Source organism: Piliocolobus tephrosceles, chromosome 16 (assembly GCF_002776525.5).
Source record: "Piliocolobus tephrosceles isolate RC106 chromosome 16, ASM277652v3, whole genome shotgun sequence".
NCBI classification, from domain to species: domain Eukaryota; kingdom Metazoa; phylum Chordata; class Mammalia; order Primates; family Cercopithecidae; genus Piliocolobus; species Piliocolobus tephrosceles.
In genome coordinates, this window is record NC_045449.1 from 7,053,797 (window position 1) to 7,063,441 (window position 9,645).

The following is a 9,645-nucleotide window of genomic DNA, read 5'->3' on the forward strand; positions in this document are numbered from 1 at the left end:
AAAAAAAAAAAAAAAAAGGAAGTGAGAATATGTGAGTAAATGAACTAGAAGGCCAGAAATGATTACGAAACATTCCTGGCTTGAATCCAAAAAATTGGAAAAAAGCCAGGCACAGTGGCTCATGCCTATAATCTTAGCACTTTGGGAGGCCGAAGCAAGCAGATCACTTGAGGCCAAGCAGATTGCTTGAGGCTTGAGACCAGCCTGACTTGTTAACATGGCAAAACCCCATCTCTACAAAAAATACAAAAATTGGCCAGGCGTCGGAGGCCTGCAGAGAGCCGAGATCACGCTACTGCACTCCAGCTTGGGTGACAGAGCAAGACTCAGTCTCAAAAAAAAAAAAAAAAAAAAAGCCAGGCGTAATCCCAGCTTCTTGGGAGGTTGAGCCATAAGAACTGCTTGAATCCAGGAAGCAGAAATTGCAGTGAACTGAGATCACACCACTGCACTCCTGCCTGGGCAACACAGCAAGACTCTGTCTCAAAACAAAAGAAAAAAATTGTTGCTAGGCATGGCAGCTCATGCCTGTAATCCCAGCATTTTGGAAGGCCAAGGCCAACAGATAGCTTGAGGTCAGGAATTCGAGACCAGCCTGGGCAACGTGGTAAAACCTATCTCTGCTAAAAATAAAAAAATTAGCCAGGCATGGTGGTGGGTGCCTGTAATCTCCACTACTCGGGTGACTGAGAATCGCTTGAACCCCATAGGCAGAGGTTGCGGTGAGCCGAGATCATGCCACCGCACTCTAGCCTGGGCAACAGGAGAGAAATTCCCAGCACTTTAGAAGGCCGAGGTTGGCGGATCACTTGAGTTCATGACCAAACTGGCCAACATGGTGAAACCCTGTCTCTACTAAAAACACAAAAATTAGTCGGGCATGGTGGCGCACACCTGCAATCCCAGCTACTCAGGAGGCTGAGGCAGGAGATTCGCTTGAACCCGGGAGGCAGAGGTTGCAGTAAGCCGAGATGGTGCCATTGCACTCCAGCCTGGGCAACAGAGTGAGACTCCATCTCAAAAAAAAAAAAAAAAAAAAATTGGGAGAGTTTGTTTTTAGAGATAACAAAGCCTAGGGTAGAGGTCTGAGGATGGGCTGAAGAGGAAGATCACTGGAGAAGAGACTGAGGAGCTGAGAGGCCACAATGGATTGCCCTGATGGATTCTGAAGTTATCAACGATGATGTGAGGAAAATAGGTGAAAAGAGGAAGAGGATGAGCCAGGTGCTAACATTATCAGTGAATGTGGGTGAACAACCAGGTTTGAAGACCCTCGCAACAAGTAAGAGGCAGCAGATCATATAGTTTGAGACATTAATTTCAAAGAGCAGAGGATTTTGAAAGATGAAGAAAGAATAAGGTCTAAGGCCGGGCGCGGTGGCTCACGCCTATAATCCCAGCACTTTGGGAGGCCGAGGCGGGCAGATCACGAGGTCAGGAGTTCAAGACCAGCCTGACCAACATGGTGAAACCCCATCTCTACTAAAAATACAAAAATTAGCTGGGCGTGGTCGTGCACGCCTGTAATCCCAGCTACTCAGGAGGCTGAGGCAGGAGAATCATTTGAACCCGGGAGGCGGAGGTTGCAGTGAGCCAAGATTGCGCTACAGTACTCCAGCCAGGGTGACAGAACGAGACTCCATCTCAAAAATCAAACAAAAAAAAAAGGGTCTAGACGCAGTACTAGGGAGCAATACTCCCACTTGACTCTGCAGTATGCAAAGACCAATGAACAAGTCTCTGTAAAGAGGGTTGCCAGGGAAGTGTGCCCTCCAGACGCCAGGTTCCAGTAAAGTCTAGGGAAGGGAGGTTCAGAGAAGAGGATGGACTTACAAGGATGATGACAGACATTGAGTCCAGAGGTAACAATGGAAAAGTTTGAAAAGTCAAGTCTGGTTGGAAGATTGGGTGATATTAGGGGATATATACTACAGTATGGGATGGTAGATGATGACATTATGAGTTAAACAACCTCGTATGAAAACCCAACCAACTTGTTTTTTTCTACAGGAAGATCTTGTGAGTTCTGAAAACTGATACATAAATTAACTTTGGAAACTCGCAGCATTATTTATAAAGTAATTAGTTACTGATTAGATTTAAGGCAGATGGAATATTCCAGGTTCTAATTCTGCTTCCTTCAGGACTTCATCCTTGGGCTTTGACCATCTCATCTATCAAATAGGAGTGATAATGTTTTTGCCTACTTGGGAAACAAGAGGCTGGGCTAAGTGTTCTACTATGGTTCATTCTGGAGTAAATATTTGAGATACAGATTTGGAAAAGAAGTGAAAAAGTGACCAACTCATTTATGAGGCTAGGGTAATCTTGCCCCTGAAATCAGTTAGGAATAATATAAGAAAAGAATTTTAGGCCCGTTTAATCTATGAATATAGACACAAAAGTCTTTAATAAAATATTACTTAACTAGGCTGGGAGCAGTGGCTCACACCTGCAATCCCAGCACTTTGGGAGGCTGAGATGGGCAGAACACATGAGGCCAGGAGTTCAAAACCAGCCTGACCAACACAGTGAAACCCTGCTTCTACTAAAAATACAAAAAAATTCAGCCGGGCGCGGTGGCTCACGCCTGTAATCCCAGCACTTTGGGAGGCTGAGGCAAGTGGATCACAAGGTCAGGAGATTGAGACCATCCTGGCTAACACGATGAAACCCCGTCTCTACTAAAAATACAAAAAATTAGCTGGGTGTGATGGCGGGCACCTGTAGTCCCAGCTACTAGGAAGGCTGAAGCAGGAGAATGGCATGAACCTGGGAGGCAGAGCTTGCAGTGAGCCGAAATAGCACCACTGCACTCCAGCCTGGGCGAAAGGGCAAGACTCTGTCTCACAAAAAAAAAAAAAAAAAAAATTAGCCAAGCGTGGTGACGCACGCCTGTAGTCCCAGCTACTCAGGAGGCTGAGGTGGGAGAATCGCTTGAACCTGAGAGGCAGAGGTTGCAGTGAGGCGAGATGGTGCCACTGCACCCCAGCCTGGGTGACACAGCAAGATTCTGTCTAAAAAAACAAACAAAAAAAAATTACAAAATCCATCAGTGTAGTTTATCAAATAATAGACTAAAGGAAAAAAATCAGCAGGACACGGTGGCTCTTGCCTGTAATCCCAGCACTTTGGGAGGCCAAGGTGGGTGAATCATGAGGTCAGGAGATTGAGACCATCCTGGCTAACATGGCGAAACCCCATCTCTACTAAAAATACAAAAAATTAGCCAGGGGTGGTGGCACACACCTGTAGTCCCATCCCAGCTACTTGGGAGGCTGAGGCAGGAGAAACACTTGAACCCAGGAGACGGAGCTTGCAGTGAGTCGAGATCACGCCGCTGCACTCCAGCCTGGGTGACAGAGTGAGACTTCATCTCAAAAAAAGAACCAAAAAAGCAGAAAAAAAAAAGATAAAAAATCATATGGCTATTTCAAATGAGAATTTTAAAGGGGACTTGATGAGGTTCAATATCTGCTTATCATAAAAACCCTTAGCACACAAAGTTTAGGTAGGAAATTCTTATACTTAATGAATACTTAATGAATAATGTTAGACTGATCTCTTTTATTATTGGGGAAAAAAACAAAGATGTCCACTGTTATCACGCTTATTTTACAAAATCCTGGAGGTCTTGAGCAGTACTACAAGAAAATAAAAGAAACAAGTAGTGCAAAGATAGGAAAGGAAAAAATAAAACTGATTATTTGCTGGACGCAGTAGCTCACGGCTAATCCCAGCACTTTGGGAGGCCGAGGTGGGTGGATCAACAAGTGAGGAGTTCGAGACCCGCCTGGCCAACGTGGTGAACCCATCTCTACTAAAAATACAAAAATTAGCTGCATGTGGTAGCTCACACCTGTAATCCCAGCTGCTTGCGAGGCTGAGGCAGAAGAATCACTTGAACCTGGAAGGTAGAGGTCACAGTGAGCCAAGATCACACTACTGCACTCCAGCCTGGGCAACAGAGCAAGACTCCGTCTCAAAAAAACAAAACAAAACAAAAACCCTGATTATTTGCAGGTAGTATAATCATCTACTTAGAAAAACCAATAAAATCACCAGTCACAGGAGCTCACGCCTGTAATCCCAGCACTTAGGGAGGCTAAGGCAGGTGGATCACCTGAGGTCTGGAGTTCGAGACCAGCCTAACCAACATAAAGAAACCCCACCTCTACTAAAAATACAAAATTAGCCAGGAATAGTGGTGTATGCCTGTAATCCCAGCTACTCAGGAGGTTGAGACAGGAGAATTGCTTTAACCCCGGAGGCAGAGGTTGCAGTGAGCTGAGATAGTGCCATTGCACCCTAGCCTGGGTAATGATTGAAACTCCATCTTAAAATAAATAAATACAATAAAATCAACAGAAAGACTGTAGAACCAGCAAGGGTATTCATAAAGGTTGTTGTGTACAAAATTAACCTATAAAACAAATAAACAAACAAAAACTACCAGTATTTTACTGCACCAGAAATAACCAATCAGAAAATGTTAAGAAAAAAAAAACAAAAAACAAAAAACAAGGCCAGGCACAATGGCTCATGCCTGTAATCTCAGCACTCAGGGAGGCCAAGGTAGGTGGATACTTGAGCCCAAGAGTTTTAGGCCGGCCTAGGCAACATAGGGAAACCCTGTCTCTACAAAAAAAATACAAAAATTTGCTGGGCATGGTGGTATGTGTCTGTAGTCCCAGGTACTTGGGAGGCTGAAGTGGGAGGATTTCTTGAGCCCAGGAGGTCAAGACTGCAGTGAGCTGTGATTGCACCACTATACTCCAGCCAGGACAACAGAGTGGCACTCTGTTTCAAAAAAAAAGAAGAAAGAAAAAGAATAATAAAAATAACATTCAATGGCCAGGTGCGGTGGCTCACAGTTGTAATCCCAGCACTTTGGGAGGCCGAGGTGGGTGGATCACAAGGTCAGGAGTCGGAGACCAGCCTGTCCGTCCAACATGGCGAAAGCCCGTTTCTGCTAAAAATACAAAAAATTAGCCAGGCGTGGTGGCACACGCCTGTAGTCCCAGATACTTGGGAGGGTGAGGCAGGAGAATTGCTTGAACCAGGGAGGTGGAGGTTGCAGTGAGCCAAGATCTCACCATTGCACTCCAGCCTGGGCAACAGGGTGAGACTATGTCTCAAAAATAAATAAATAAATAACATCCAATTTACATCAGTGACAAAGTTATAAGGCATCTAGGAATTAACCAAGAATTCCTAAAACTTTAGTGGAAAAATGCTTTTTAATTCTCATAAAATACATAGATGACAGCCTGAATATATAAATCAATAGTCCATGCTCTCGAACAGGATGACTTAATATTATAAAGATATCAGTTGTCCTTAGAATAACTTATAATTAAATGCTACCAATAAAAATCTAACTGGCAGCCAGGTGTGGTGGCTCACGCCAGTAATTCCAGCACTTTGGGAGGCCGAAGCAGGTGGATCACCTGAGGTCAGGAGTTCAAGACCAGCCTGACCAACATGGTGAAACTCCATCTCTACTAAAAATACAAAAATTAGCCCATAGTGGTGGCTTATGCCATAATCCCAGCTACATGGGAGGCCAAGGCAGAAGAATATCTTTTTTTTTTTTTTTTTTTTTTGAGATGGAGTCTCGCTCTGTCGCCCAGGCTGGAGTGCAGTGGCCGGATCTCAGCTCACTGCAAGCTCCGCCTCCCGGGTTTACCCCATTCTCCTGCCTCAGCCTCCTGAGTAGCTGGGACTACAGGCGCCCGCCACCTCGCCCGGCTAGTTTTTTGTATTTTTTAGTAGAGATGGGGTTTCACCAGGTTAGCCAGGATGGTCTCGATCTCCTGACCTCATGATCCGCCCGTCTCGGCCTCCCAAAGTGCTGGGATTACAGGCTTGAGCCACCGCGCCCGGCCAGGAGAATATCTTGAACCCGGGAGGCAGATGTTGCAGTGAGCTGAGATCGTGCCATTGCACTCTAGCCTGGGTGACAAGATCGACATTCCATCTCAAAAAAGAAAAGATAGGCTGGGCGCGGTGGCTTATGCCTGTGATCCCAGCACTTTGGGAGGCCGAGGCGGGCAGATCATGAGGTTAAGAGATTGAGACCATCCTGGCCAATATGGTGAAACCCTCTCTCTACCAAAAATACAAAAAATTAGCCTGGTGTGGTGGCAGGCGCCTGTAATCCCAGCTACTTGGGAGGCTGACTCAGGAGAATCGCTTGAACTCAGGAGGTGGAGGTTGCAGTGAGCCGAGATGGCACCATTGCACTCCAGCCTGGGCAAAAAGAGCGAAACTCCATCTCAAAAAAAAAAAAAAAAAAAAAATCCAACGATTGTTTTAGTTTTTTTTTAACGTTAAATTTATGTAAGCAAGTTTTTTTTTTTTTTTTTTTTTTTTAAGGATCTTGTTAAGTGTATCCCCAAACTTGTATAGAGCAATAAGAAACAACAAATATTAAGTCTATAGTGAAAAGAAAGAGTAACGGCCGGGCATGTTGGCTCAAACTTGTAATCCAGCACTTTGGGAGGCTGAGGCGGGCGGATCACTTGAGGACAGGAGTTCAAGACCAGCCTGGCCAACATGGTGAAAGCCGGTCTCTACTAAAAATACAAAACAATTAGCCAGGCATGGTGGTGGGCGCCTATAACCCCAGCTACTCAGGAGGCTGAGGCAGGGGAATCCCTTGAACCCAGGAGACAGAGGTTGCAGTGAGTCGAGATTAGGCTATTGCAATCCAGCCTGGGCAACAAGAGAAAACTCTGTCTCAAAAAAAGAAAGAAAGAAAGAGTAACAAGAAATCTCTTGCCTTTCCCGGAAATTTAAACTTGCTACAAAGTATCACAAAAAAAGTCAACTTGTGCAAGAACAGACAAATAAATCAATGGAACAGAATACAAATTCAGAGACAGACCCTTACATCATACATCAGAATGTGATATATGATAAAAGTGGTTCACTAAAGAGAAAAATAAATTGGATCCCTAACACCTAAAACAAGGATGAATTCTAGAGGAATCAAGAAGACCTAAATGTGAAAAGTAAAACTGTAAAGTTACTGGAAGAAAATGTAAAAAAATACATCTGTGGTGCAGAGTTGGGAAAGAATATATACAAATTATCAACAATCACAAACCATAAGGAGAAAAAAATGGTCATTCTCATTACACTTAAATTAAGAATTTCTATTCTGGCCAGGAGCGGTGGCTCACAACTATAATCCTAGCACTCTGGGAGGCCGAGGTGGGTGGGTCACTTGAGGTCAGGAGCTCCAGACCCATCTCACCAACATGGCAAAACACCGTCTCTACTAAAAATACAAAAATTAGCTGCATGTGCTAGGTCACACCTGTAATCCCAGCTACTCAGGAGGCTAAGGCAAGAAAATCACTTGAACCCAGTGGGCAGAGGTTGCAGTGAGCCAAGGTTGCGCCATTGCACTCCAGCCTGGGTGACAGAGCCAGACTCCATCTGAAAAAAAGAAAAAATAAATAAATCTATTTCATGAAGTTCACAAAGGAAAAATTAATATAGAGATAATAGAAAAGGAGAAGGTATTTGCAATGCCTAAATCTGACAAGTAACTGATCTCTCTCTCTCTTTTTTTTGTTTTGTTTTTTTTTTTTTTTGAGATGAAGTCTCGCTCTTGTTGCCCAGGCTGGAGTGCAATGGCGCGATCTCGGCTCACCGCAACTTCCGCCTCCTGGTTCAGTTGATTCTCCTGAGTAGCTGGGATTACAGGCATGCACCACCACACCAGGCTAAATTTGTATTTTTAGTAGAGACAGGGTTTCTCCATGTTGGTCAGGCTAGTCTCAAACTCCTGACCTCAGGTGATCGGCCCACCTTAGCCTCCCAAAGTGCTGGGATTACAGGCATGAGCCACTGCACCCAGCCTGATCTCATTTTGTTTGTTTGTTTGTTTGAGAGGGACCCTCGCTCTGTCACCCAGGCTGGAGTGCAGTGGCATGATCTCGTCTCACTGCAATTTCCACCACCCGGGTTCAAATGGTTCTCTTGCCTTAGCCTCCCTAGTAGCTGGAATTACAGGCACCCGTCACCGTGCCTCGTGATGCCTGGCTAATTTTTGTATTTTTAGTAGAGGCAGGGTTTCAGTATGTTGGCCAGGCTGATGTCGAACCCCTGACCTCAGGTGATCTGCCAGCCTCAGCCTCCCAAAGTGCTGGGATTACAGGCATAAGCCACCACGCCCAGCCAGTGCCATATTATTTGTTGTGGTTGAGAAATGGAGGCGCAATGGGTGCTCCTCAGTGGGACTGTGAGCAGGTAAAGTGTGATGCAACTCATACTGTAAAGTATCATGCAGCCACAGCTTTGATCATCATACAACACAAGTGGATTTTAAAATCATCGTGGTTACTGAAAATAAGATCAGAGTGAAATATATAACAAGATGCTATTTACGGAAATTTAAAATGTTTGGGCCGGGCGTGATGACTCACACCTGTAATCCCAGCACTTTGGGAGGCTGAGGTGGGCAGATCACTTGAGGTCAGGTGTTGAAGACCAGCCTGGACAACATGGTGAAACCCCATCTCTACTTAAAATACAAAAATTAGCCAGGCACAGTGGCGCGAGCCTGTAATCCCAGCTACTTGGGAGGCTGAGGCAGGAGAATCACTTGAACCTGGGAAGCAGAGGCTGCAGTGAATGGAGATCACCCCACTGCACTCCAGCCTGGGTGACAGAGTGAGACTGTGTCTCATAAAAAGAAAAAAAAAACTTTGCACACAAAATGATTTATATTTTGTAAGAGCACAAAGCAAAACAAATGAACATTTAATGCATTGCAATAATCTACTTTTTTTTTTTCTTGTGACACGGTCTTGCTCAAGTGATCCTCCTGTCTCAGCCTCCTAATCTGCTAGGATAACAGTGGGATTACAGGTGTGAGTCACCACACCCAGCCTGGAATAATTGACTTTTGAAGGAGGAAAAATGAGAAATGGGTATGGAAATAGATAATTAAAAAAATTAATAAGCATTTCGGTGTGGTGACTCAAGCCTGTAGTCTCAGCTACCTGGGAGGCTGAGGTGAGAGGGCTGCTTGAGCCCAGGAAGTGTAGGCTGCAGCAATCCGTGACTGCGCCTCTCACTCGAACCTGAGCAACAGAGACCTCAACTCAAAACCAATAAAATTGCCGGGCACGGTGGCTCACGCCAGTAATCCCAGCATTTTGGGAGCCCGAGGCAAGTGGATCACCTGAGGTCAGGACTTGGCGACAAGCCTGACCAACATGGTGAAATCCCCCATCTCCACTAAAAATACAAAATTAGCCAGGCCTAGTGGCGCATGCCTATAATGTCATCTATTCCGGAGGCTGAGGCAGGAGAATGGCTTGAACCTGGGAGGCGGAGGTTGCAGTGAGCCAAGGATTGCATCATTGCACTCCAGCCTGGGTAACAAGAGCGAAACTCCATCTCAAAACAAACAAAAACAAAAATAAAAATGAGAAATAGATCGATGAAGACAGTGTGCTAAGAACTGTGTCATTTATTCAGTCTTCTGTGCTGGAACTCAGGGATCAAGGTCCCCAGAAGCCGGAAATGAAGTGAACCTGTGGAGCAGGAGCTGGGTGGGGAAGCTTTCTCTGAAGGAAGAATAGGAGTCCTTTGGCATTCCGGCTTTTTTTTTTTTTTTTTTTCTTG